Genomic DNA, 27,970 nt, shown 5'->3' on the forward strand with positions numbered 1-27,970 from the left:
TTTCTCCCTACTTACAGAGCTCTATAGAATCTTGGAAAATCCAGGCAAGTACAAAAAAGAAAACAACATTCATAAAAACCCATACTGTGAGCTGGGGATATAGTGCCACAGTAGGGTGTGCTAGGTTTGATCTCAGCATGAAAAAATGAAGAAACAATAAACAAAAAAATCTCTGACTTTTTCACTACTTCAAGATAACCATGACTAACAATTTTAGCATATTTCCTTCACATATTTTTGCAAGTAGAGTTTCACATACACTGTGTGTGTTTGTGTGTGCATGTGTGCATGTGTGTTGTGCGTGCATGTGCATGTGTGTGCATGTGTGAGTGTGTGTGTGTTTGTGTGTGTGTGCATGTGTGTGTGCGTGTGTGTGCATGTGTGTATGTTTGTGTGTGTGTGCGTGTGTGTGTGTGTGTGCGCGCGCGTGCGTGCGTGCGTGTGCATGTGCGTTGTGTGTGTGTGTGTGTGTGTGTGTGTGTGTGTGTGTGTGTAGGTCAGAATGCTGAAATCAGTTTTTTCTTTCCACCATGTAGGTCTTGGGGTTAAATCCAAGTTGTCTGGCTTGGCAGTAAGCATTTTTACCCACTGAACCATCTCACTGGCCCTAATTTCATATTTTTGTTAAAATACAACTCACAATTTTATATAGGTTTTTACTTAAAATTTTGCTGCAGGCATTTACCATAATTATATGCATGTAATGTTATAGTTTTTTTTCTTAGCATATCAAAAACATTCTTCATTGAAATTATTTAAAGTTATCATTTAATTTTTATTTCTTATTGGACAGTTAGGCATAGTCTACCCGTGGGAGACCATAGTGCTCCCGGAATTTGGTAATGTTCCACAAGGCACAGGCAACCGCTACCACAAAGTATGAAGGCAACAGACTACCCTCTGTTTGGGTGGCCAGGAGGCATGTGGGAGTTTTACTGTGCCTGCTTTTCTTTTTGGAGCTCAACTTCAAGAATCAACAGTTTCCCCTCGTGGACTTCTGGGTACCTAGTCCACCTGGTTCCCTGTCTGCCCATGCAGCTCTTTCCACATTTCTGGCCTCATTTTTTCTTACTATAAAAGGAGATAGCTGGGGTCAGGATCCTGGAGCTGGGCCCAGTTTATGATTGCAAGCATCAGCTGCATGAAGACCATCCATCAAGCTGCAGCTTATGTGGGTACTGACCTCAGCCCCCAGCCTCGGAAGATATGTGTGCTGTTGATCCGGGGGCCCTCACAGGAATGAGTCTATGGCTCCCACCTGCCTTGTTGATAACTACCAAGCATAAACAGGATACCAGGAATGTTTAAATGTGGGGTTGTTCTGTTCCAGAGGATGCCATACATACATTTGGGCTATTTCAGGATGGCGCAGGCCTTGTAGGAGGATGGCGAGGGGCTCTCTGCTGATCCAGTTACCGCCATGTGCAGAGGCAGCAAATGCCACCATTCCTGTCCAGTGACCTAAGAGGAGTGGGAAAAGATTCTTGATCTACATGTGAAGTGTCCTTGCTGCAGGCGCAGGACAGGAATGGACAGAGGGAGTGGCGGGGGGGTAGGGGCAGCTGTTCAGTAATCCTCTGAGCTGGCTGTATCCCAAATGGACAGACTAGACCCGTAGCAACTAGGAAAGACCCCAAATAGCCAGCAAAGTACAGACAGGGGGAAAGGGGTGCTGGACCTGGCGTTTAAGGGTCCCTAGAGCAAGGCCTGACTGGACCTCCCTTGACCGCTGCAGGGAGAGAGTAGAAAGCAACAAAACTTCTACCTCTAAACCCTCTGTGAAAAGGTTGGAACGTTTCACGTTTGAGAGTTGTCTGGTGGGAGAGGAATCTAAGTATCCCGACTTCTGGCAAGCCCTGGCTCTGGTGTACCCCCAAGCCACCGTATCCCTCAGGCTCCTACAGCCTTCTTCCACGCACACTGCTCCCTCGGGCTGCTTCTGGTCCAGCCCTTGTGCTAGGGGCTTCTGGAGGCACTATGGTACAGGGAGAGGAGCCCCTCCATCTTCGGCTGGTGGTGGCTCTCTGGGGGCTACAGCAAGGCAAGTTCCTTTGTGGGTTAGGAGGGGAGCCAGGGCACACTAGGGCCCTTGAGCAGGCATGCTCCTCCTGACCCCATAACTCTCCCTGTGGGGTGACATCTGTCCCGAGGATTTGGTGGGGAAAGTTGCACGAGAGAAGGGAACCTTTGCTGGTTTCCGGTGCCCCCTTTCCTACGGAGGAACAAAGCCAGCAGGCAGGGATGGGAAGCCTCCAGGAGCCCATCTGTGATCTGGAGGACACTATGGCTGAGCAGTATGTGGACTGGGTTTACTGGAGAGGGGGCTCCTCCTGGGTCCACCTCAACCTTCTCTCCTGCCCTGCCTCCCTGCTTGCTGGTGTTGTCTCAGCTCTGCCTGACCTGGCGTTTTTCTCAATTTCCTATTAAAATTGCCAGCGTGTCCATTTTCCTCTTCTTGGCCGCGGGAAGCACAGACAAGGAGTAGCAGTGTACTAGAGTCGTGTAGATCTGCCCCATTCCTTCTGTGTTCCTGCAGCCCAGAGCAGCAGCAGCCCTGAGGTACCTCCTCTTTGCCCAGCCATCTTTAGCTCATGTTCCTTAGAGCCAGCTGTCCAGATGCCTCCTCTCTGCTACTTAGGGCTTGTCCCATTTCTTCCATTTCCTGCTTGCCCCCAAAGTTTGGTGGTCACCTCAACAGGCTTCCCTTGGCTTTCCTGCAACGCCCCCATTACATGTACACTGTTAGGGATTTCATGAGAGGAGATCCTTGTCTGTCTCTACCACAAAGGCTCTGCTGTCCTCTCTATACAGAGACAGAGTTGAGGTGTGTATTTGTCCATTTTAATTCATTTGGTTGACAGGCATCAGACCTAAATCAGATTTGCAGTGGAGAGAGGAAATTTTCTAAATGTTTCCTTTTGCTCTGTTGGCGTGCAGCAGAAGCAGCTACAGGCTCTCTTTTCTCCTCCTCCCATCCCTGGGGAAGAGAGCATATGTCCAAGTGTGACTTAGGGGCAGAACACCGCCTGTTTTCCAGGCCCTTGGAATGGCTTGGCTCAGCACATAAAAAAAGATCCTGCCATTTGTGTCCTCTTGACTCTTCCCAAAGTAGCATCTCAGGCGGGCAGTATTGCCTTGTAAGGCAGGTAGTGGCAAGGGCCAGGGAGTGTGCGGTCAGCTGGGAGCATGGGGACAGGGACCTTCATAAACAGCACAGGGGATTAACTCTGGCCCGCATGGCTTTTGGGAGTTCGGAGGAATGAGGAGCCGGCGCCAAGGGAGGGAGAGGTGTTGGTGTGTTTTTCGAATGCAGGACTATAATTAAGGGGTGAGAAGATTCGTGCTAACCCGTAACCAAGGCTGCAGAAGAAATCATGAAATCTAATAGCCCCAGGAGCCTGGATTTGGAACCTCACATGGCCCGAGCTTTGAAGCCTATTTCAGAGCTCAGCACATTCATCAAGGGGGTGCTGGGGCTCTGACAGTGTCAGGTGGCGTATGGCAGTCTCTTGGTGCCTAAAGTAGCTCTTGGGCACCTTCAAGTCACCTGTTCCAGGACTACCTCAAAAGACACAGAGGGACTTTCCAGAGAGTCTTGTGCGCATGTGTACGGTTGGGAGGGGGGCATCCTCATCTCAGCAGAGGGCTTTCCAAGGGCATAGGCCTAGGGTTTAGGCAAAAGTCCTCCAAAAGCTTACCATAGTAGAAAGAAACGTGGGGTAGATGTGCTCAGGGTGTGAGGGGTGGATGACCTACCCAGTGTGGGTTAAAATGTAGCCTATGAGAGTGTGCCCTGGTGGCCACAGTTCCTGGGAAAGGTGTATGTATGGCTGTTACTTTCTCCCCTCTGTATCATAGCATGTACTGGACATGTTGCAATATTAAAAGGTTTTTTTTTTTTTTCCTTCTAGCTGTATGATGTTCACGGTGCTCCCTGGGTGTGCCATCCTTAGCCCCCACTAGGAGAATGCTGAGAGACTAAACCTTCCTTCTTCTTCTTCTACCATCTCCGACCACATCCTCTAGACCCAGTGATTCCTGGAGAATCCACCCAGGCAGACTCGGTTGTGGCCAGGCCATGTGGGCACGCCGTTGCCTCAGGCGCTGGCCAACAGTCTTTCTTAGAAAGCCATGGGTTTGGTGTCCCCCCCCTCCTATGTAAGGGCGCAGCCTGCCCCGCTGGGCACCGCGGCTCCCTCTGGAGTTACTTCTGGGGGAAACTGGGTTCCGGGGGTCCCCCCGTGGGATTTCCAGATTAGAAACTAAGTCGAGAGGGGCACCCGGCTTTAAATGAGGCCACATTAGTCAACAAATGAGAGCATTTGAGCCCAGCTTGGATGAGGCCCAGCGCTGCCCACGGGTACCCATGCTGCTCTCTGGGGCTCGCAAAAGCATGAACTTGCAAAGTCTCAGCTTAATTCCTGGCGCTGGGAAGTCCACCTCCTTTCTGAGCTGGTGGTAACTGTGCTAATCAGCTAGGCCACAGGACAATTAGACATGACCTTGTGGGGAGCCCTGCCAGCCCAGAGCTGCTATGGCTGACTCAAGAGGCTCTCTGGGTATCAAGCATTTCCAGAGATCTTCACACAGAGTCTCATAGTGAGCTCCAGCCCCTGAGGGTCACCTGCTCTCCCCACCTCCCTACTCAGGGGTCTTAAGCGAAGTGCCCACCCTCACAATGCCAAAAACGAAGGTCAAGGGGCTACATTCTATCTGGATATCCCTTCCTCTGGAACCTAGGCCTTGAGAGGGACCCTCAGAAGCCTCAAAGTTAAGAGAGTACTTCAGTCTGGTTACTTTTGGCATTTTGGTCCTCTTACCCCAATCTTGGCCCCTGTCAATCTGGACTTGTGGCCACACCCAGGGCCAGCTCCCTGACTGAAGGCTGGTATGGTGTTACTGTGGCCTGGCAGCATGCTCTAGTCCTGCCTACTAATGGAGCACATGTCAGCTTTAGGGAGCCATTGTGTAAAGCTTCCCCTGGAAGGCTTTATCTTTGTGCTCCATAGCCTCTCTACTCCACTCTATCACAATTGTTCCCAGCAAGAAGGCTGCTGTGTCGAAAGCCTCGGGGCCTTTTAGCACCTTCTCATGATTCAGGTGAAGTGCCTGTGTTCTTTCTTGGGACAGGCTTCCCTGCACATATCCTGGACTAGGTCTCCCAGCTCTGCTGGGTTTCATTGTCCCTTCCCTGGGCCTCCCCGTCTTCTCTCTTCTTCCTCCTTTTTTCCCGAAGCATCTCACACACAGAAACCAATTATGCTGACTGCATAAACACGCCAGCTGATGGATGGGCTGTCACCAAATGAGCGTACCTTTTCAGCTCTTAGGGGTGCTCAAAGGACCTGGTCCATAACTTCCCTCTCTGCTGTACTCGGCCCCTCTCCTCTTAGAAAGTCAGTGCGCTGAGGCTATCAGGAAGATGTAATGGAAGTTCTGGGCACCACCAAGCCACATTCATTCCTCCTTCGTTGATTCACCAAGTGTTTATCCATGGTGTCTTATTGCCAGGTATAATCAGACCTGTAAGGGGGGGGGGGGAGAAAGAGTCAGGATACCTTCCAGTTTGGGGAAGATATGATTAGGTGTGGCCTGGTGGTGTGGTCAGAATCTCAGGGAGCAGAGCAATACTTGGGCCGAGATAGGTCTCCCCAGAGGGGAGCATGTGAAGGCAAAGTGGAGGATGTGGGGGTTCATGAGGCTCCCCAATCAGAAGAGGCACTGGGGCAGGCCCAGGGGAGATGGGAACAAAGATCTCACAGACATTTGAACATTCTGCGATTTTTAACTTGAGATCACTTAAAAGTTGTGCCAAGATACAATATTGGGCCACATATTGACAAGAATTCATCCTGAGAAATGCATCACTAGTTAGGTCCTTTGGTCATCATGGGTACATCACAGTGTCCCTGCACCAAGCTGGACAGCACCGTCTATGGCACATTTGAGCTCTATGTTTGGCATATTATGCCCAGGTTGCAGACACATGTAACACAGACCTTTGTGAACATACCAGGCAGTTAGCACATGGTCAGGAGTTGGGTCAGAACACATCTAAGTTCAGAAGAAATATCAAGAAAATTCAAGAGAAGGCTGGAATGGGGCTTGGTGATGGAAAACTTGCCTGGTATGTATGTGGTTCTGGTTCTCGTCTCAATTCCAGAAAAAAAAAAAAAAAGGAAAAAGGAAAGGAAAAAAGCAGGAGGTGGGGGAGAAAGGGGCAAAGAAAGACCCAAGTACAGGATTCTGTCAGCTCTTGCACCCTGTGGGAGCTGCCATGCATTTGTGGGCAAAACTGTCACCATACCACATCACCTAAATCCACCTTTCTGGCCTTGCACCCAAGATCAAGGCACAAAGCAAGAATTGTGCTACCATCACCACCACCCACCCGGTGAGAACTCCATTCCCATGGAGCCATGCTTCCCACTCACCCCAGCTCCAGCCTGTTTCCCATCCATGGATCTTTCCCAGGTTCATCATATGAGTGGAATACCATAGAATCTAGTTCTCATCTGGCTCGTCTTATTCAGAACAACATCCCTAAGTCTCACTCGTGGTACAGCATGCTGCTGCCCTGTCTTCCTAGCCTCCCTTTTGTGAGACAGGGAACTCACAGAGATCTGCTTCTACCTTCTGAGTGCTGGGGATTAAAGAAGTGTGCCACCATGCCTGGCCTGTATCCTGGTCTTTTCAAGACAGGCATCATCCCACTGTACGCCCCCGCTGACCACATTGGGTTGGGTGGACTCCATTTGGGGATATTTGGCTGTCTCCCTTGTAGGCTGATGTGGCCAATGCTGCTAAGAATGGATGAGAAGAGTCTGTCAGAGTCCCTGCTGGCTTTTTTTTTTTTTTTTTTCCTAGCGCCTGCCCAGAAATTGAATTTTCGGATCACCTGAGCATTTTATTTTACTTGCTCATTTTTTTCTGAGCCACTGCCGGTGGAACCCGGAGCCTCTTGAGCACTAGGCAAGCACTCTCCCACCCCTCTACACTCCAGCCATCTGGACATTTGAAAGCACAACACTTTGTGTCCAGTTGGCATTTCAGAAAGGCCGGTAAGGAGCCGCCTTGGCTATAGACTGTAGGGGGCTGATGTTGGAGGCAGAGCACAGAAAGGACCTGGACAGAGGCACTGGGAAGAGACAATAAGCCCCAAACCCGGTCTGTGAGAGGGGGGCAGGGAAGCATGCAGGACTGGGGTCTGTTCTGAGCCAGGCAGCCTGCTCATTGGTTGCTAGTGTGGCGAGAAGACAGTGGAGATGCCCCTGGCAGCTGGGCGGGCTGAGTGGCCGGTAATGACACCATTATGTACGTGCAGGGTCCAGGGTCTCCCTCTTTGACGAAAGGAAGGGAGGAGATAATGAGTTCAATTTGGCTGATTTAATCATTTCTTTCTTCATGAATTCAGCAAACATTTCTGGAGGGTCCATTAAGCACAAGGCGCAGAGCTGGGTGCCCAGAAAACACAGGCAGGGAGGGAGGTCACTGCCCTGAGCTGGAGGCGCCTATAAACAGGTACTCAGGACCCAGTGTGAGAGGGAGGGGGATCTTGAGGAGAGCTGGGTGGTTGTGGGCTCTGGAGAGCTGCCTGTTTCTAAGCAAGAGAGAGCAAGAGTCCCAAAGAAGTGGTATCATAACCTGCAAGGGCCACTCTAAGCCAGGAGCTAACTTTGTGACCATAAATCCTGTGTGACAGAGAGGAGAAAAATGAGGAAGAAAAGGTTGGGGTGCATATCTCAGGGACTTGCAGTCAGAGTGAGCCTGAGGGCTTGATTGAGGTGATGGGGAGCCACTGATGGTCCAGGAGGTAGATACTGGTGCTGGGGTCCAAATAGGAAGAAGGAGAGGAGAGGGATTTACCCCAGGCCACAGCAGAAGAGGGGACAATCAAACTTCCTTTTACTGCCCTCAAGGTGGGCTCCACATAGGGAAAGCTCTGATGGGATTCTGCCCAGATCCCCCATAGGGGGCCCAGGGGCCCCCCATCTCCCCTCTGTGCCTGGTGTTAGGGCAGAGCATTGGTAATGGAAGAATCCTAGGGGTCGCTCAGAGCTACATATTCAGGCTCTGGGGTGAGGGGGAAGCAGGGCCCAAAGCTGAGTGGGGACAGAACACTGATTAATGAGGGTCACTGACTCAGAGGTCCAGCCTCCCGGTGCATGCTGGGGTCAGCAGACCCATATGGGGGGGGGGGGTGCACACCTGCTCAGCCTCGGTGTGAGGTGAGTGGGTTCGCTCTGTGCGGCCAGAGGATTAGTACTGATTCAGAGCAGGTCAGGTGCACTGCACGGGGCCCTTTGTTCAGCCCTGCCTGCCTTTGTCCCTTGCCTGTAGCACGCCCTGGCGACATGATGTCACTTCAGCCGCATTAAGCTGGAACCGCTCAAAATTGAATAATTAATTACACTCAGCTTCAGTTGCAGTGACTAATTGATCAGGGGCCGTCAGAAGACACCTGGACAGGATTAACTGGGTACAATAAGGGCTGCAGGCAGGTGGCATGGGCCCCCACCCTCCAGACTCTGTGTGTGATTTAATTAGGGCTGACTTGATTTCTCTATTCTTGCTGGAGGTCTCAGGCAGATCCTTTCCTGGCCGAGGGTGGCATCTGGACACGGTGACAGGCCTGGGGGTCTGGAAGCCTACAGTCCCCCAGACCACCTGTGCTATGGCTAGTTCTGTGGCTGGGGCAGGGGTCTAACCTCATGGCGTCTTGGTCGCCTCACCAGTCAAGTGGGTATATCATTGCCATGTCCCAACACCCTGCTGAGCCTTGGAGTGGGGTTACTTTTGTCACTGGCTTCTTGGCCCCTCCAGAAAGGGTGATTCAGCTGGCCCCTCATCTCTTGAATAGCTGGAGCAGTGGCCCCTAGACCTGTACAGTCTGTCTTATCCCTTGTGGACGCCCTGTGGTAACCAACTGTCTTTCAATACCATTATCTGTGGAACCTCCTCAACTACCCAGCACAGCTTCCTGGATGTGAAACAGTGTCTCATCCTTTGGCAGCCTGACATACAGCCCTGTTCTCAAGCCAGGCTTAGTCAACATGCTGCGGAAGCTCACAACCGTGTAAACGGTACACCCTGCTCCTGTGAAGCACTGAGTGTGTAGCCGGGTTGGCTGTGAAGGAGCTGACTTCAAGTTTGACGCGAGTGTTGCAATGCGGGCTTGCACAGTGGAAATGGTCCCATGCTCACACCACGTAGTCTCTGTCGCCTTCACAATTGCCCCGGCTTTCCCCTTGGCCCTATGCTCTTGCCAGGAGGCTGCAAGCAGTGGTGGCCGCCCTGAGACAGTTATTTCTTGTCTGTTCTTCTGTTTTTTTCATTTGGAAAATGTGAATATCTTCGGTATATGTGGATGGTGGTGTCATCTACCTTCCCAAGTGAACCAAACAAGAGCCAATAAAGCCCCTGGTAGGGATGGGACAGATACTCTGGATGAGGAGACGAGATGGAGGGGTTGTCACCATGGCTGGCATGGGTGAGAGGGCTATAGCTCTTCAGTGGATGGTTCCTTCCTCAACTTCCTGTCCCTTCCTCAACTTCCCCTATGCCTACTTCTAGGACAAGAGTTCACGGTCTTCCACTGTCCCCCTCTGTCTTTTCCTTGTTCTCTCTCCTTATAGAATGTTCTCCCAACAAGAGATTCCAGGTCTGTGGGGGCAGTACCTCTGTCAAGTTCCTCTTCCGGAAGGGACACAGAGTATGTGTCTTTCGTCAGCGACCTGGGTCAGCTGTCATGGTGTCACATTGGCAGCCCATGGAGCAAATCACTTCCCATCCTGGAGGCCCAGGCCAGCTCCTGTCTCCACATCCAGCTCTGTCATGAAGCCTGGCAAGGATACCGTCTCCAGAGTTTGAGGACAAAATTCAGAGGTGGCTACAGAGGGAGGAAGAGACCAGAAGGCTGAAGCAGGGATGGGTCATATAGATAGTGGGATCCATTATCACCTAGGAGTGGTTTCTGGATGTTTCTGTTTCTGCTATCAACATTTTCCCAAGTACCATAAAGAAACAAAGAGCTCCACCAATCTAAACACATAGCAGACAGGGTCTGCTGACACTCAATAAACCAGACCACTGCTGGGCCGGTCTTTTCTCCCCAGAGGCCCAGCTATGGCTCTAATGGGTACTAGGCAGAGCCCTTTGGGTACATATGGCATGCTCCCTCGGAGCCCTGGTTGCTTGTGAAGGTAAGTCATTTGCTGCAAACCTTTATTTTCACATGACAGAAGCAGTTTGTTGTAACAGATTCAGATAGGGAAGAATGTGGTTCCCCCAAAATAATCACTGCTGACTGGTTGCTGTGGCTCCTTCCAAATATTTTTAGGCATATCCAGTCATTGAACTAAATATGTACACACTCACGCTTTTTTTTAACAGATGGGATCATCCGACACAGACGGTCCCTTCAACTTGTCTTTGCTCCCAACAACATGCTCCCGACTTCCCTTGCCCGTGCACGCCGCCCGGCTTCATTCTGTCTGTCAACTGAGTAGTAAATAGTATTCCTTAAATGGATGCATTTCATCAAGCCATTTCTCTAATGATGGGCAACAAGATCACCACAATTTTTTTTTTTATATAATTACAAATAGAGCTGCTGGGAGAGAGAGAGAAAAAAAAAAAAAACAGTGACCTAAACATTCTATCCACATCTGCAACACACTGCAAAGGGGCATTTGAAATATTCTTCTAAAAGGGCTACTGCAATTCACACTCCGATAATGGCAGATGATTGGAAGAATTCTACTAAATCGAGAGAGACTATAGGATGACAGGAGGGGAAATGCAGAGGGAAAATGGGAGCTTGATAGGCGCTTCGGAGGGAGTGTGGGCCTCTTTCCCTCTGCCCTCAGGGGTTGCTTTGGGGAGCTGAGCTTTGCTTGGGGGGTGGGAGGGTTCCCGGATGTGCTGAGCCCCCATCTATCTATGTCAGAGGGTCCTACCGAGCCAGGCTGACGACTCATTTATCAACCAGCTGCACGGAGCTGACCCCATTGCCAGTTTGTTGCCTTTCCCCAGAGGCCCTTTTCCAGGGAGAGGACTGCAAGAGCTCAAGGCTTGGGGAAGGTGGGGCTTCTTTGAAGAAGCCTCCTTCCTGAGTGGGGCTGAAGAGAAGAGATTCAAACTCCCTCTTATATTTTCCCCTTGATTACTATCCCAGAAGTGCTTGCTTTTCTAAGTCGCAACTCCACTGGTTAGTGCTACGGCGAGAGGGTAGCTACTCTTTCCAAAACACTCCTTCAAAGCATCTGGTTTTGGAGACCCAGGTCCCTCATGAGGGATGGTGTGAAGTTCCATATTTCTGTCATCATCAGACCTTGACACAGGGTCCCCCAGGCCTGCCAGAGCACAGCCGCCTGCTTGGCTGCTCTGGTCAGCCTCCCCTGCCCTCTTCCTGCCCTCAAAGCACTTCAGAACCAGGAGCACAGCTTCAAACGAAAGGTCACTGGGCCCCTGGCCTTGGTGACTCCCTTCAGAAGTCAAAGGCCATCCAGACACAGGAATCTCTTCAAAAGTCAAAGGTCACGCAGAGGCCTTTCCTGTTCTGTTTGTACTGGCTGGGGGCGGTGTCTGTGGTGGTGCAAGCATACAGAAGGTCAGCGCCCCCCTCCCACACACAGGGGCCTAGAGAACATTCTCCTGGGGGAGGTTTGAATTTCTACTTTCTAATTCAAGTGCTGGGCTCTATGCCTCAGTTTCCTTGCTTGCCCCAGATGCCTGGCACCAGGCCAGCTCTGAATCTCACTCGATCTCATTTCTTAGATGTTCATCATGGGATCCCACTCCTGGCAGTGCCTTTTGTGAAGAGGTGAACAGATAAATACCAGAATCTGCTACATGTAGCCACGGCAGCTTAAAGCCTGCACCTAGCCTCCAGGTAGTGTCTGGGTGTGGAGAGCCACGGCGAGGGTCCTGTTACAGAGAAATCAGCAGAGGTCTTTCCTACCTATTGCTAAAGTCAGGATGTGTGGAGCCCCCGACAAGCGGACAGAAAGGAATAGCTTTTCCAGGGCTAAGGAGGCTGCACACGTGGAAGGGGAGCTCTCTTTCTCTCCTGACATGAGCTGCACCCACCACCCTGGACAAGCCCAGTCTGGCCCCAGCATCCAACTTCCTTATGTATTTACTTAAACCCTGCCTCATCCTGAAGAGGACTTACGGCCTCACCATGAATGCCATCTTTGTGCAGCCCTCCAGCGCTCAAGGCCAGGAAACCCAGGCAGGGTAGCCTGGCTGGCTGGGAGGTGGGGGCCCCACCTGGCTGGAGGCCCAGGCAGGGTCACCTAGACATTGCTGCCCTCTTCACACAGAACTTCCTCAGGCTCCTCAACCTGGGAACAAGCAGACCTTGGCAAGCTCCCTTGATGGGAAGATAAAACCTATTGAAACTCTCCCCACACATATGGATGGCACCTCTGGGTCAGTATCTTAGTGTGTACCCTCGGGCAGTCACGGGTGGGAGGAAGGGTGTGAGAGCAGTCTCCTGCCCAGGGCTCCGTGGATGTAAGTCCTGTAGTTTGTAGCCAGTCCACATCCACTGGGGACCAAGTAAGTCCAGTAGAACGGCTCCTGCCCTTTGCCTGACACCTGCCTAGGTCTCAGGGTGTGCCACTGACGTGGTGTGGCCCCTCTCTCCCTGTTTGTGAGATGTCCTATGTGCGTTCTCACTTCCTAGCTGTCCTTCAATATCCAGAGGGTGGCTTTGAAGCCACCCAAGGGACACTAGAGTGGTTGTTCCTTCCTGTTTTCCCTGGAGGTACAACAGCCAGGGTCTGGCCATCCCTTCACAGGCAGATAGAGAGCTTCAGGAGGTGGCGTGGAGGACAAGAGAATGCTGGCTACTGAGGACCGTAGGGGATGGCGTGTGGCCCAACAGTTTGCACTCAGGAGAAGCTCTCAATCCTGCCCTCGGATGGATGAAGAGACCGCGAGCTCTGAACATACCCAGGCACCTTCTCTGCAGGCCTAGGTCTCAAACCCCAAAGAGCTTTTACGGTTGGAGTGGCCAGTCTTCTAGCGAATTGTGTAGGCCTACGCGGGTGAGGAGAAATTCCCTCGAGATTGCTGTCCCCTACACCCAGCCCGGAAACTTTGTGAACTTTGTCCTTCTAACACCTGGGAAGCTTCGGGTCAGAGAATGGAGAAAATGTGCAACTGTTAGAGCCGTGAGGGCTAGTTCTGGCCATGATGAACACAGTGGCTGTCAGTGGGGGAAGGCAGGGTGGAAATCAGACTCCAGGCCCCATGTACATTCCAGCCTGTGCAGAACTGAGCCTGCACGCACTCTGTCCCACTCTCAGTGGCGCCTGCTCCACTTGTGACGGGGGGACATTTGGGTGGTCCTGCCACCTGTTGGAAAGCTCAGATGCCTGTAACCAAAGCAGGGCCTGGAAATAGCCTGGAACATGGCACGTCGTGCTGGCGCTGCCCTTGGCCGCCTGCTAGGGAGGTGTCTTGGGAAGAATTTGAAAGGCAGACATTTTATGTTGTGCGTTTGTTGTTCTGCAGTGCTGAGGATTGAACCCATGGTCTTGTACTGGGTTTTCAGCCTAGCCTAGAACACACGCTATAGACTCAACTTACCTCAAAGTTGGAAATTCCTGCTTCTGGCTTCTGTGTGCTGGGATCCCAGGCCTGTGCTGCCTCATCTGTGGAGAGACGGACTTTGTGACCCTTCTAAAAGATCGGTCAGCTTTGGTTTTTAGACACATATAGACCTACATTCCCACACTGGGTTAAGTTTACCACTTTGGAACCATAGCTCTGTAGACTAGAGAAGGGGACACTCTTTTGGAGTTCTACAAAGCTCAGGGACAGCTAGAGTCCACAAGGAAGCTGCAACATGACCATAGTTGTCCTGAAAGTCACTTGAGGGCAGAGTTAAGGTCCTTGGAGACCGGATCAGTCCTTTGGCGGCTCTTGTAGTAGAGCGGAGGCTACCACTTCAGAAAGACCTTTCCGAATGGTACAGAGGTTACAGTCCATGAACAAAAGGTCAGGAACGGCCACAGCTGCCAGGCACCAAGCCATCTGAACATCCCAAGGGCAGGGGTTATCAGGAAAATGTGTCATTCCTCTGTACTCACCCACCCACCGGGTTCAGGTGGGCTACAGAGAGCAAGCAGGACAACAGAGCGGCCCTGAGGTCTTGGCCAACAAGCTCAACACACACTGCTGACCCTGAAAACAAACCCCGGACAAAGGACACAGTGCCCGAAAGCTCTTGTTTGACTTCCCACAGTCGGTGACTTCCGTGCGAGAATAAGGGGCCTGTATTAGCAGTTTCTATGGCTCTGGGTGTATGTGTGTATGCTAGACACAAACAGGCATGCCGGGTTGGGGTAGAACTGGGTGTCATGATCAGAGCTGGTCACTGCTGGCTGTGTGAGCTTGGCTATGTTACTTCCTACTGGTGGGTCTCCATTTCCTCAGCTGAAAACCAGGACAGAGGGCTGTCTTGACTGACTCTTGTAAGAATCACGCACACAACCCTCCCGAGGGTAATCAGTTCAGGATGAACCCTGCTTCCTACTAGGCGAAGGACCTGCTTGGCCCTTGAGCCCCAAGTTGGAACCTGGTAAATCAGTTCTCTGCCAGGAAACTCAAGCAGCAGCCTTGCTGCTCTCCCTGTATGTCAGCTGGGGACACTTGAAACCAATAGAGGACGGCGGCTTTAGGCAGAAGTAAATTGCACACTTCAGAGGGCAAGGTGAATCCTTGCATAGCCGATTCTGGGTGTTCTGGGTCCATGGAAGAAATAAGGCATGGCTGCAGGACTTTGGCCATGAGAAAAAAAGGACCAATTAAGGTGCTTTGGAGAATGGTGAGTCTCCAGGCCCCACAGAGGGAAGGGCAAAGAATGTGAACAGATGAGACGTGGAAGGCTCGCAGGCCTCGGGAGACTTGCCCTAAGCTCACAGGTAACAAGAACCTGGGCAGAAACACAGGGCCAGGCCTGCTTGGTGCCTAAGCTCCCCAGATCCCCACAGGCTTGGGGAGCAGGGGGGACTAGCCCCTGTGTCTGTCCACAGAAACCCCGTGGCTCCTCACAGGGAGGCGGGGTACAGCGCCATCAAGTCTCCCGTCCCGGGCTATTTTAGGATTTCTGCTGAGAGCACAGGAATTCAGGCACATGGTCCCAGGGGCCAGGACCACCTGGCCACCCTTCCCAACTGAAGGCCAAGGATGGGTGGAACCAAGGTTGGAAAAACTTAAGACTACCTCAACTCCAATTTTAGCCCCACACATGTTTGAGTCCAGGGCATAGCTGTCTCCTGCCAGATTCCCAGCATGTCCTATTTAGGACAGACCCTCGTCCCACACCCTCTCAATCCATCATTACCCGCCACAGATGGCACTGGGCATGTGTGGCTTTGCTTTACTTATAAGGCCTTGGAGCAGGCAGGAAGTTCTCTGGTGTCTTATTTCTACCTAGGCAATGGGCCAAAGTTAGAGCCTGGGGTCTGGATGCCCTGGAATTTGAGGAACAGGGGTTTTTGAGTGAAGGGGCCGCTCATGGCCACAGCACAGGAAGACTCACAGTTGGCCCTTCGGCCAGATGAGCACCTCAGAAGTTCTGGCTCCCAATAGTGGAAAATGGGGCCCCAAACCCACTCTTACCGGCCTCTTGTAGGGATTAGCTGATACCCTGGCGGCCCCTTGGCTTGGGCAGTCCAGCTACGTGAGGCCTCAGCTTGCCCTGCCTCAACCCTGAGCTGGCCTGCTGGCCGGCTTGACCTTGGCCCACAGGCAAAGGCCCTGAGGGAGAGAGGAGGGGGCTTCGGGTCCAGAGACGGTTCCGGCAAGCAGAGAGGCCTTCGGCAAGGAGCACTGGTGGCTCTCCAGGGCTGAGCCCCCGCCCTGGCTGTGGAGGAAACAACAGCTGGTGGGAGCCTTCGCTTGTCCCAGTCTCCACCTCCAAGGGCGCCGCCTTCAATGCCATGTCGTCCCCAACACCGCCAGGTTCTGATACTTCTTTCCATTCTGTCATGAGTTCTGGCTTCCAGATAGTTTGGCTGAGCTGGAGCCTGTGTGCTTTTGACCCCTCGAGACCCTTTTCGAGTTCAGATCCCATGGCTTGCCTCAACATATTCTTGGCTTCCTAGAGAAAGCAAAGCCGGGGGGGGGGGGGGGGGGATGCTCTTTATACGTAAACACTAGGAGATGCCCACATGGCGGCTGCCTCCTTCCTTCAGGCAGAATAGGATATACATTTAAACAGATGCCTAATTGAAGCTGTGGGGATACGGGTAGTCACCCCAGGAAACATGGCTGCTAAACTGCCGTGTTTGCAGCTGGCGTCACAGGGAACAGATTGAGTCGCGTGTAAATTCACAAAAGCAGGCTGGGGAGATAGTCCTGTTGATTAAGTGCGGGTTGTGCAAACAAGAGGCGACAGAGTTCAGTCCCCAGGAATCACGTGAGAAAAAAAAAAAAAGAGCTAGACATGGTGGTTATGTACTCGTAATCTCAGAGTTTAGGAAGGGATCCCTGGGGCTCCACGACTGGCTAATCAGAGAGACCCAGGCTAAAGGTGTGTATGTACACACACACACACACACACACACACACACCCCGCCACCATCACCACAAGAACACTGACAAATGTATAAAACTGGAGTTTACCATGAGGAGCATGACTTGAAAGATGGAAAACACGAAAGAATGATTGCCCTAGCTTTTGTCCTTGGCTGACTGTGATTCCAGGAGGGGAAAGTCAGACAATTCTGTGGAGGCCCTAGCTGAGGAGACAGAGTCGAGCAGGGAGAGACCACGGGTGCCAGAACTCTCGGGTCAAGCACAAGGAGAAGGCCAGAAAGAAAGGAAACCTCGGGGACCTGCAGGACCCCCCCCCCCCCCCCCCCCGCCTCAGGCAGCTAGCAGAGAATTGTGCCTACGTGTCTGCTATAAAGAGCAAGGGCAGTATGGAAGGTTTCTCAACTCCAGTACTGAAGAGAAAAAATGTTAGGAACTGGGGGTGCCCCTCAGAGGTAAAATGCTTGCCTAATACGTTACAGGCCCTGGGTTTTATCCCTAGCCCCACACAACAGCTTAAGCCATCCAAAGAGATTAGAGGGGAGAATGGCCAGCATCCACGAGGGCTGTGGATCACATCTCTTATCCCCCCGTCAGTCTGGAAAACCTCACATTCTCAGGGTGCCGGTGGAATTCTCAGAAGGTGGTGCCCCAGCAGAGGGAAATAATTAGCCTGAGATTAAATGTGTTTCCAACCCACCTCTTATGTGATATAAACCAGATCCAAAAGGATGAAACCATTCCCAGGTAATTCAACTGCACCCCTGGACGGAGCTCAAGAATATTTACAGGAATGCAGAGATACGCAGCACACAGGAGAGGTGAAATTTCCAAGGTCTGGCAGTCAGTTAAAAAGTTTACCAGACGTTCAAAGAGGTAAGAATGCCACCCACAATGTGGAGACCGGTTAATTACAGCTGACCTGGGACTCCTCAGACGTTCAAATGAGCAGAAGAGGACTTAGAAACACTGATTGCAATTATATCTCGTGCTTTCAAAAGACACATAGCCAGGCAGGAGATTAGGAAAGGAAGGAAACCAATTGAACTTTCGGGGACTGCTGAGGTGAACAGGAGAGCATTAGCAGATTGGGCATGGCAGGGAGAGAGGACCACAAAACTGAGAGGATGGAGGAACAGGGACCCCCTCAAATGAATCACTAGAGGAAAGAGACAAAAAACGAAAAACCACCGAAGAACCATAGCAGCCCCAGAGAGTTGTTGGATGAGGCCATGCATCTTAATATAGAAGTAACGGGGCCTGGAGCACAGGGGAGAGAGGGTTTAGAGGAGGCGTTGGAGGCGATCATAACCGGTACACGGTCAAATTCAGCAACGACCAGAGCAACTCGATGAACCCCAAGTGCAGAACACAGGAGGAAAAAAATGACACCCAGACACCCCACAATCTCTCCAAATTAGTAACCATGGCTGGGAGGAAAAAGCCTTCAAGGCAGGCAAGGGGGAAAGGCGGGATTTGGGATTTGGAGAACAAAGCCAAGGATTAATGGAGATTTCTGGCTAGAAACAACACACAAACAAGAAGATAGGAGAAGCAATCTTTGAAGCCTCTTTAAGGAAAGAGCCGTCACTCCCGAATTCCACCCTCACTGCAAATAACTCGCAAGAACAAAGGTGAAATAAAGCCTTTCACAGACATACTGGAGCTGAAAGGGTGTATCACCAACAGACCTACACCTCGGGAAATGTCAAGGAAACCCGTCAAATAAAGAACACCAAACATCACAGCTATGTAGGTAAATATTCAAGACTGGGTTTAAAAAAAATTCTTTAAATTCCTTTTTTTTAAAAAAATATTTCATACACTGTGTGTGGTAGGGCATGCCTTTAAGCCCAGTCCAAGGCAGTGGCGTGTAGATGTCTGAGTTAAGAGTCCAGCCTGGTGAACATAGTGCCAGCTAGCCAGGGCTACATAGTAAGACTCTGTCTCAAAATGAAATATTTTATTACTTTTAATTATGTATATGTGTGTGGGCACAAGCATCGGGTTCCCTTGGAGCATGAGTTTCAGGCAGTTGTGAGTGCTGGGAATCATTGAGCCATCTCTCCAGCCCGATTCTTTAGATTTCCTTAGATGCTAATTGACAGTTTAAAATACTGGAGATGTATTGTAGGGTTTATAATACACAGAAAGTAAAGCTTGCACAGTAGAGAAATGGGAGTTTGGGTGAGGTCCCCACACTCTGTGCGAAGCAGACAGTTCCCTGAAGGAAGCAAGTGGCCCCTTAGTGGTGTGTGCTACAGACCTTAAGGCGACCACAGAGGCAGCAGAGCCAAGAACATGGTTAACCAGCCTGCAGGGAGATAAAACCGTAGGATACAAAATAACAATTAGCCTCAAAGACCGAAGGGAAGGAGGAAGGAGAGCTGGGGGAGACAGAGAAACCACATAGATGACAGGCTTAAACGTAAGTAAAATCCATGATCACAATACATTGATAAACACCCCCATTAACAAACAAGCAAGACAACGCTGCCTGCAAGGATGTGAAAATACGAAGGATGAGAAAAGATGGACCTGTTAACCCTGACCAAAAGAAAGTCGAAGACTGTGTGTGGCTCAGCGGCAGAGTGCTGGGCTCACAGGAGGGGGACGCTGGGTTCCATCTCCAGCACTGCAAATAAAGACCGCATTAATGCCAGACCAGTGGGTTTCAGAGCAAGCCCAAGACCAGTGCTAAAAAGGTTCATTTTATAATGATAACGGGGTCATTAATCCATTGGACACAACGACCCTGCACAGCTTCCAAACACACAAAGAACTACAGAGAAACAGCAGACTCTGCCACTCTAGGTGGGCATTTCTAGATTTTTTTCTTTTTTCTTTTTTTTCTCAGAACTTGACGGAGCAAGTAGGCTGGAAGCCAGCAAGGATATGTGGGGCTTAGACTGGCTGAGCCGCCAACTGGACATAGCAGAAATTTATGGAACACCCCACCCAGACACAAGATATTTCTTTGAAGTGCACATGGAACATTTATAAAGATAGACCATAGTTTGGGCCACAAAACAAGTAGTGTGTTTAAAAAAGTACAGGCCGTGGCACATTTCCGAACACCCTTCAAGACAAAGAATAGAGGGACAAATAAAAGGGGAAGGCAGACAGGATTTTTTTTTTTTCCTTTCAGTTTTTTGAGACAGTGTCTGGCTATACAGGCCCAGCTAGCTTTACAGTTGTGGCAATCCTTCTGCCTCATCTTCCCTCATGCTAGCCTTGCAGGCATGCACCACCATGCTGGCCAGAACGTGTCTTGCACTGAGTTAGACATAAACATATCTTACAAAATAAAATGTAGCCAGGGTATGAGGGCTTTGACCACCGCTGAAGCAAGAGTCAAATGTTTAGTTTAGGTCTCTGGCCCTCACCTCCGAACTGATAACCCGGGAAAAGAACAACAAATTTAACCCCAAGCCAGCAGAAGAGAGGAAATAGCTGAGATCAAAACAGAGAGCCACAAATCATAAAGTAAATGTGACAGAGAAAAATCAATGAAACCAGAAGCTGATAGTGTAAAAGATCAATAAGATGGCGGGCTGGGTCTGGCGGTTAGGCCTGTGATCCTAGCTGTTCCGGAGGCTGAGGCAGGGGAATCGAAAGTTCAAGGCCTGCCTGGACTACAGAGTAAATTCAAGGCCTGCCTGGGCAACTTAGTGAGACTTTGTCTAAAAACAAAATGTACAAAGAGAGCTGAGTATAGGTTTGTTGCAGACTGCAAAGCCCTAAAAAGCCAGAGATTCAATGTTCAATCCCTGATACCTTAATAAATAAATTATTTAATTGAATGGATACATCTGCAGGCAGGGAGACTACAGAGAGGATACTGGGAATGAGAAAGGAATCGTGTTACTTATCTACAGATGATAGGAGCATAATAGGGATGATTACAAATTCTATGCCTATTGCATTCTAGTCTACAGTTTCATGAAAATCTAATATAACAAAGCTATAGAGACCCCACAAGTGAGTTTAGCAAAATCGAAGGATGCAAGATCCACATGAAAAAGCCAATTGTGTTTCTATGTATTTGCTACAAATAATCAGAAGGTGAAATAAAAATGCCACCTACTGTAATATCAAAAGACATGAAGCCGGGCGGTGGTGGCCCACGCCTTTAATCCCAGCACTTGGGAGGCAGAGGCAGGTGGATCTCTGTGAGTTCGAGGCCAGCCTGGGCTACCAAGTGAGTTCTAGGAAAGGCGCAAAGCTACACAGAGAAACCCTGTCTTGAAAAACTAAAAAAAAAAAAAAAAAAGACATGAAACAGCAGGGGAAACACTGGTCAAAGGTTGGCACACTGAAATCGTGAAGCCTTGTGGAGAGAAAGCAGAGATGAGAAGAGACAGAGAGGGGCCTGGAGAGATGGCTCAGCAGTTAAGAGTCCTGGCTGCTTTTCCAGAGGATTCGGGTTCAATTCCCAGCACCCCCCCCAACACACACACACACACACACACACACACACACACACACACACAAATGAGAATAAGCATCATTTTTAGATGGCTGTAGAGGCATAGGCCTGCACCCCCAGCCTTCATGAGGAAGAGTGAGGAGGGGGATGAGTTAGAGGCCAGCCTGGACTACACAGCAAGACCCTGTCTCAAAGCAAAAGCAAAAAGGACATTTCCCCAAATTATGAGTGAACATAATATCAATTAAAGTTCAAGAAGGATTTGTTTTTTAAATATAGGAACTGGCAAACTCATTCTAAGTGAATTCTAAAATGTATACAGAAATACAAAACACTTGGAAGAACCAAAGGCACGCTAAATACAAAGGATAAGACCAGCAAATGTTGCTGCTAAGGTGGACAGGAGTCAACCCTCCACCTCTGCCTCCCAAGTACTGATGTGAACCTCCATGCCCAGAAGAAACATCTGGACCATGACTCTTAGAAAGATCTTTTAGACCCTCCTCTTGTAACCTGGGACACAGGGAGCCTTCTTGTCCTGCCTTGCCAGAGAGAAAAGAACACAGCTAAGTATGGGTGCACCTGAGGATGGAAAGGTGAGGGAGGGCCTGGTATCTTCTTCTGTGCTGGGTAAGCGGCTGAGTCTACAATAAACGCCTGACAGCCTTCACTCATGGCCCTTGTGGGTTTGTGGGTTCATTTGTGCTTGAATAGTTCTGGATTATTCCTGGGTTGTATTCCAGTGCCTGCTACCTCTGTCCTGGCCAGCTTTGTTCCAGACACTCAAGGAAAGTTGTGCAGCCTAGGTAGGGCTCAGGACAAATGGTTCTCCTAGGAAGGTAAAGCTTGCCTGTTCTTGGGAGCACCGTTTCGCCAGCATCCCACTAATGGGCTCCCTGGATCCATAAGAGGAGGGGGGGGGTCTGCGGGGAGGGCAGAGAAAAAAGAAGCTGAGAAGGGAAAAGATGGCATCACCCCCCCCACCCCCCCCAACCCCCGGCTTGGTCCAACCCCTAACATGTGATCAAGAGAGAGTTGCTGGGAGTGGGCCCCATGGGCCAGGGTTATCTTTGTTCAGCACAGTGGTTTTCCCTTAGCACCTGCACTTTGATTTCCTGAGGACTGAAAGGAAATACGCATGACTGCCCCCCAGGAATTTGTGAGTCTCAGCCCTTACTTTTGGGGACGCTCCCCCACAGCAGTTCCGGCCCCTGGAGGGACCCATCAAGTATTCCTCCCATGTCTTTACATTTCAAGAGAGAGAAGTGTCTGTCTGAGTGGCAGGGGAAAGGGGAGTTTGTGTGTGAACTTGTTTTCAGAAGACGATGAAACCCCATGAAAGCCCACCCAGCCCCTCCACAGTTTCAACTTTCACGCCAGGGTCTCTGAACTCCCAGGGGGCCCATTCAGGCAGCTGTTTTCACAACACACAAAAGGGGGACTCTGCCAGCTGCCTCTGTGGTCCCCCCACCAGGCCAAAACTAACTAACCAGACAAACAAACAAACAAACAACCAGACAAACAAAATCCAACTTAGTGAGAGAGAGAAGGGGACCCTGCAAACTCAGAGTGCCCAGACCCTGGTGGTGTGACACTGTGCCCCACAAATAAGGTCTTTCCTTCACAAAGCCTTCTCACTCCCACCACATCCAGAACATGGACACATACACACAGACCCAGACCCCCCCCCACACACACACCCCCCACACACACCCAGACACACACACACTCCCAGACACAAACATACACACAGACCCAGACCCCCACACACACATACATACACACAGACCCAGACACACATACATACACACAGACCCAGACCCCCCCCCACCCAGACACACACACACACACACACACACACACACACACACACACACACGCCAAGACACAAACATACACACAGACCCAGACCCACACACACACATACATACACACAGACCCAGACACACACACGTACACACACCCAGACATAAATACACACACACCCAGACACACACACACACATACACACATACATACACACCCAGACCCAGACACACACACACACACACATACATACACACAGACCCAGACACACATACATACACACACCCAGACATAAACACACACACACACCCAGACACACACACACACACATACACACACACATACACACACACCCAGACACACACACACACACACACACACACACACACACACACACACACACACCATGTGCCTCACCAGGCTGCACAAGAGAGCAGGATGAGGAGGGAGATGAGAAACAATGGCCTTCTTCAATCACATACCATTGGGCTCTTTGGTTTTTGTTCATATTGTTTTCACACCCCCACCAAAAAAGACAAGAATTTTTCCTATAATTGTCTTAAAGGTTATAATTTTGTGACAGTTTCCATATTGGGCTATTGGGAGAATTAAATGAGACAGGCTCCAGGGAAAATCAGGGAGGCATTCCAGATCTTTCTGATGACGGTGTGACAAGAAGAACATCCCTTCTGTCACCATGTTCCTCTGCCTCAGTTGTCCACGGGGATTTACTTCGTTCCTTCAGCTTGTCATGCATCAAATGCTAGCTGTTGGTATTTAACACATACCAGAATCGCACCAGCCCTCCGGGGGAGACCCTGTTTGCCTTCATGGCGATCTTGAGCCTAGGGTTTTCGTCAGAAAGGATTCTGGAAGCATGATTCTTAGAAAAATCTTGGGATCTGCCATTCCCCTGCTCCAGGTTGTCTGTCCTTCCAGTCCTGAGTTTGGTGCCTGTCTTTGCTGAGGAAACACTACCCTTGCCCAGCTTTGTCTCTAGACTCTGTGTTGAGGGGATCTGCCCCTACTCTCACCCTGAAACTTTGTCTTCTTGACCACACAGAGGCTAGGAATAGTCACAGGACTGTAAGCCAACCTTAGAGCTGGCAACAGAGGAAGTCAAGGTGCCCCCCCCCCCCCCCGGCTGTCCTGGTTTAGGCACCTGTGGTATTGGAGACTGAAAACTACCTCTAGGAAATGAGGTCGAGATCTGGTGACATAAGGCTTTATGGTGGAGCGCCTACTGAGCACACAGCAAGATTCTAGTTTTGAATCCTACTGCTATACAAAGGGAAAACACAAAACACCATGAAACATTGTGGGATAAATGACGTCAGAACCCGGAGGTAACAGTAAACCAACGAACAGTCATCATCCAGACACTGGGTCCCCCAAAAGTCCCCCCAAGAGTCCAGCCCTCCATGGCACAGAATGGAGCCCTTCTGCAAACCACCCATTGCAGTATTTGTCCAGCTAGGGAGTTTGTGTGATTTGCAAGCTTCCCTGAAGCCTTGGACAAGGGTAGTGCTGGAAGAATAGGGAAGTGCTTGCTAAGTAGGGAAGTGAGGGAAGAGAGTCTTTGGGCGGAACTGCCGCTCCTTGCTGTCTGTTCTTTGAAAAGATAAAAGCTCCCCCTCTCTAGGTGGAGCAGCAGACAATCAAGCTTTCCACCCACCTGCTGATGTTCACTTGGGTGTGTCTGAGGCAAGTACAGCCGAGAGGCAGGTAGGGGTTGTGGAAATGCGAGGATGTGAGTCCCTGCAATATCCCCTTCACATGCAGGAGCCTGAGGGTTGTGGAAGTCAGGTTTGGGGGGCATGCTCGGGACCTATTGGTGCCACCTTAAGACAACTCTGTATTTGCCTGGATGCTTTGTACACCTTTGAATAACTAGGGGGAGGTTTGACGAACTAAGGAACAAGTGTGGGGCTGGTTGCCTAGTGGCACTGGGAATGAGATGCATGGAAACCCACGTCAGTGATTACAAACTGTCAGTGATGACTCCACCTGGCAGTACCGTGGCTCCCTGGGGACCTTTACTGAGGTACACAGAGGCCCCATGCCAAGGAGCATCTCCTGTAGTTCTGAAGTACACTATGCCTTTTCTACACGGTGCCCTGCAGCTGGGCTGTGGTGCACCTACACATCTGTGCTGTACAGCATCAGGCCTGTGCCATAATGTACCACGTAGTTGTGCCAAAGTACACCTGAATTCTTGCCATGATGTATCCTGCCCTGTGTGTGTGCCTCTGGGCCGTGTGCAGGTGTGGTTGTCCTCCACCCTTCTGTTCTGTGAAGTTATACAAGGCAACAGGACTATACCGTAGTATACCATCTATCTGTCTGTGCCACGAGACACCTGGCTTATACCATAGTACACCATCTGTCTGTGCTGTGGGACACAGGTCTATAGGTCTATACCATAGAACACTCAAGTATTTGTGCCATATTGACACAGGTCTATACTATAGCATGCAATCTATATGTGCTGCGAGGCACCTGGTGTATACTGCAATACTCCCTTGTATCTGTACCATGGCCACAATACACCAGGCCTAGATCATAGTACACCACATATCTGTGCCAGGGCAATAAGCCTACACCACAGTGTACCTTGTAACTGCGCTGTAGTGTATTCTGTACCATGCTCTGGGTACACCGTGTGGCTGTCCCATGGTAAGCTATACATGGTATACATATGGATAGAGATTCACAATTCTTCAAAAAACCAGCATGATGTACCATAGCACATCCACGTATCTGTGCCACGAGGCATCTGGCCTATACCGTAGTGCACCCACGTATCTGTGCTGTAGTACACCACATATCTGTACCGCAAGACACTAGGCCTATACCACAGTACACCATGCATCTGTGCCACAAGGAATCCAGCCTATACCATAGGATACCATGTATTTGTGCCAAGAGGCATCTGGCCTATGCCATTGTGCACCCACGTATCTGTGCCACGAGACACCTAGCCCATACCATAGTACACTGTGTATCTGTGCCGCAGGAATCCAGCCTATAATGTAGGATACCATGTGTTTGTGACTTGAGGCATCTGGCCTATACTGTAGCTGACTCATGTATTTGTGCCACGAGGCATCTGGTCTATTCGATAGTACACCCATGTATCTTTGCCACGAGACACATGACCCATACTGTAGTACACCACATATCTGTGCTTTAAGAAATCCAGTCTATGGCATAAGATACTATTTATTTGTGCCACGAGGCAACTGGCCTATAAAATAGTACACACATGTATTTTTGCCACGGAATACCTGGCCCATACCGTAGTACACCATGTATCTGTGCCACAAGGAATCCACAAGTAATACACCCTGTCTCTGTGCTGCAAGGCATTCAGCCTGAACCATAGTAGATCATGCATTCTATACCATGCTCTGGGTACACTGTGTGGCTGTCCCATGGTAAGCTATACATGGTATACATATGGATAGAGATTCACAATTCTTCAAAAAACCAGCATGATGTACCATGGCACAGATAGAGTATGTCCCACGATGTTGGCCTGTAGTGCAGCATGGCACATGTGTACCACAGCTAAGTAGTACACTACAGTACTGGCCTCGTGCCTCACAGCCCAGACCAACCGTGTGCCACCTCGCTTGCACAAAGCACCCCAGCATAGACATGGTGCACGTTCAGGTTTACTGTGGCACAGATGCAAAGTGCACTATGGTATGGGCCAGGTGTGTGTGTGGGGAAGATACGTGGATGTACTATGGTATAAATCAGATGCCTTGTGGCACAAATACATGGTATCCTCTGGTGTAGACTGGATTCCCTGAGGCACAGATACATGGTGTACTACGGTATGGGCCAGGTGTCTCTGGGCAAAGATACGTGGGCGCACTGTGGTTTAGGCCAGATGCCTCGCAGCACAGATACGTGGGTGCACTATGGTATAGGCCAGATGCCTCTTGGCACAAATACATGGTATCCTATGGTATAGGCTGGATTCCTTGTGGCACAGATACATGGTGTACTACGGTAGAGACCTGGTGTCTCGCAGCACTGGTAAGAAGTGTTGCACTATGGTATGGGCCAGATGCCTCGCGGCAAAGATACGTGGGTGCACTACGGTATAGGCCAGATGCCTCATGGCAAAGATACATGAGTGTACCATGGTATAGGCCAGGTGCCTCACGGCACAAATACATGGTATCCTACGTATAGGTTGAATTCCTTGCGGCATAGATACATGGTGTACTACGGTATAGGCTGGATTCCTTGCGGCACAGATACGCGGTGTACTACGGTATGGGCCCAGTGTTTCGCGCGGCACAGATACGTGGGTGCACTACGGTACAGGCCAGATGCCTCGTGGCACAGATACGTGGGTGCACTATGGTATAGGTCAGATGCCTCTTGGCACAAATACATAGTATCCTATGGTATAGGCTGGATTCCTTGTAGCACAGATACATGGTGTACTACGGTATAGGCCAGGTGTCTTGCGGTACAGATATGTGCTGTACTACGGTATGGGCCAGGTATCTTGGGGTAAAGATACATGGATGTACTATGGTGTAGATCAGATGCCTCGTGGCACAAATACATGGTATCCTATGGTGTAGACTGGATTTCCTGAGGCACGGATACATGGTGTACTACGGTATGGGCCGGGTGTCTCGTGGCACAGATACGTGGGTGCACTATGGTATAGGCCAGATGTCTCGTGGCACAGATACGTGGGTGTACTATGGTATAGCCCAGATGCCTCGTGGCACAGATACGTGGGTGTACTATGGTATAGCCCAGATGTCTCGCAGCACAGATACGTGGGTGCACTATGGTATAGGCCAGATGTCTCGTGGCACAGATACGTGGGCGCACAATGGTATAGGCCAGATGCCTCTTGGCACAAATTCATAGTATTCTAGGGCATAGGCTGGATTCCTGTGGCACAGATACATGGTATACTAAGGTATGGGCTAGGTGTCTCGTGGCATAGATACGTGGGTGCACTATGGTATAGGTCAGATGCCTCAAGGCACAGATACATGGTATCCTATGGTATAGGCTGGATTCCTTGCAGCACAGATACATGGTATATTATGGTATAGGGCTGGTGTCTTGCGGTACAGATACGTGGTGTACTACAGTATGCGCCAGGTGTCTCGTGGGAAAAATACGTGGATGTACTATGGTATA

At 50.3% G+C, this 27,970-nt stretch overlaps 1 long non-coding RNA gene across 2 annotated transcripts in view; it reads right to left on the minus strand.

The window, feature by feature from the left end:
* Nucleotides 1–793: 793 nt before the first annotated feature.
* The window catches only part of LOC119089068, a 39,665-nt gene continuing 12,488 nt past the window's right edge, over nucleotides 794–27,970 (minus strand). Inside the window, exons 1-5 of one of the 2 annotated variants that reach the window (XR_005092920.1) lie at nucleotides 15,637–16,048; nucleotides 13,600–13,664; nucleotides 9,679–9,889; nucleotides 5,316–5,523; nucleotides 794–1,461 (exon numbers count right to left, since the gene is read on the minus strand). This is a non-coding gene — a long non-coding RNA (uncharacterized LOC119089068). Of the gene's footprint in view, nucleotides 1,462–5,315; nucleotides 5,524–9,678; nucleotides 9,890–13,599; nucleotides 13,665–15,636; nucleotides 16,049–27,970 lie in introns of those variants that run through there. The other variant, XR_005092919.1, reaches the window with a different exon arrangement.

Source organism: Peromyscus leucopus, chromosome 14, assembly GCF_004664715.2.
Source record: "Peromyscus leucopus breed LL Stock chromosome 14, UCI_PerLeu_2.1, whole genome shotgun sequence".
Lineage (NCBI taxonomy): Eukaryota > Metazoa > Chordata > Mammalia > Rodentia > Cricetidae > Peromyscus > Peromyscus leucopus.